The sequence below is a fragment of the Oreochromis niloticus genome, linkage group LG3, assembly GCF_001858045.2.
Source record: "Oreochromis niloticus isolate F11D_XX linkage group LG3, O_niloticus_UMD_NMBU, whole genome shotgun sequence".
NCBI lineage: Eukaryota > Metazoa > Chordata > Actinopteri > Cichliformes > Cichlidae > Oreochromis > Oreochromis niloticus.
In genome coordinates, this window is record NC_031967.2 from 23,448,629 (window position 1) to 23,450,616 (window position 1,988).

Below are 1,988 nucleotides of genomic sequence, written 5' to 3' on the forward strand. Positions count from 1 at the left end.
TTTAAAGTAATTCAGTATGTAGATCTACTCCTGCATCCAGAACAGCTGGCCACACTGCTTTTGGATTCGCCAAGAGTTTCACAGGGTCTAGCTCACCATCCGTATCCAGAACCAACTTCAGGATCCAGGATCACAAAAAATAGTCTGCATATACAGAAAAGAGCAGTGGCGGAGCGGGGGGGTGGCTTACTGGGCTTAAGCCCGGGTTGTTTTTTCAGAAGCCTGGGGTCTTTTGGAGTGTAATTTTTTCATAGTTAGATGCCTGGCTGACAACTGTATAAAACAAAACTACACACAATATTCGAAGCACATAGTGCACACTGTGGGAATTTACGACTGTGCGTAAATCCCCCTAATATTGGTATGATCCGAGCTCAGGCACTAAGCGACTGAGCGAGGGGCGGGGGTAGCTGCTGCCTGCGAGTGCGCTGTTGGAGAAACGGAGCCAGGCAGACAGAGGAGAACTGAAGTTAGAGTAAACTTGTTTTGTTTTGGATAAATAAATATTGAAATATCTTTTGAATTAGTTAAATGTCAGAATAAAGAGAGACAGAGCTGTTTTTATCACTTTCATCAATTTAGGAGTACATATACACTAAGTTTATGTTATAATAAGAAAACTCCAGACGATTCCATTCTGAGCTTAAGAAGCTTCTGATAGGTTAGTAGAGTCCATGTGAGTAAATTGGTGGCACACCTGTGGATGCATATAAGGCAAAACACAGAGCCTGTTTCTTTGAAATGGGAAATCAAGAGATATCAACCAAAACACCAGGAAAAGAATTTTCCATAGTGTGGCTCAATTTTGAATACAATTTGGTGCCATTTACAATTAAGAATACAGATAGTTTCTCTCTTTACTCTTAAAGTTAATAAATATGTTTTTATATTTATCAATCTAAAAAAAGAAACATTTAGTTGATTTGATGTTACAATTAAAAACGTGTTTTGTTTTATCTGAAGAGTGTGTAAATATCTGGTTTCAACTGTATATTTGATGATTGTCAGCACAAAGATGGAGAGAGAGGAACGAGAGGAGAGAGAGAGGAACAGAGAGGGGATGGAGAATGAGGACAGAACAGAGATGGAACAAGAGCAGGTGAGACAGACCTGTTAGTTACATGGTTGTTTACCAAAGTATCACCGTATCATAGTACTCATGTATCTCGTACCTAGTGTTCTTTTTAGGTTTGTTATTTTTCAATTCTATATTTATTAAGTTATGCAGGTTTGTTTGCACAACAAGACTAAATATTATATAAACTTTTCTGATCTAAATAGTGGACTTTGGTAGAAATAAAAAATAGTGTAGTGCAGGTCTATGATACTTTTAGTGCTACTATCATCTAGTTGTGATTCTGTTCTGTTTGGTTAAGTCCTAAGTAGTCCTGATTTTGAACTGTTGTAGTCCTGTTTTAATTCCGGATCAGTTCTGGGTCTGGTTGAATTGGGGTTTAGTCCTCGTGTCTTGATACAGCCCCAACTTTGCTCTGCCTTGCTGCTTAATTAAAAAACTAGTTTAAAGTGTCCTGCAATGTGATATATATTTTCCCTATATGAGTCATTCTTTTTGAACAAAACTCAAACAGAGCCTAATAATCTTTCAGTCATTTCAACCCCCCCCCCCCCCAAATCCCACATGCATACTATCCTTTAGGGCAAGCCCGGTGTATCAAATGTCTGCCTCCGCCTCTGGTACAGAGCAATGAACAAATAGTTCTTACAGTTGTTTCTAATAAAATGAGATCTCATAAAGTTTTCAAAGTCAAGTACACTGTTGTTCTAACATTGTTTCTGTTTCTATGAATTCAATTTATATTTCTTTAGAGCATTCAAAATATTTATACACCCTTTTTAAGGCATGTGTAATCAAATCATGAAATGTTTTAACTTAATTATATAATTATATAAATTTTATTATATAAACAACTCATTTATATAAATAACTCATAACTGAAATGACAAAGTGCAGAAAAGGCACTGAATAA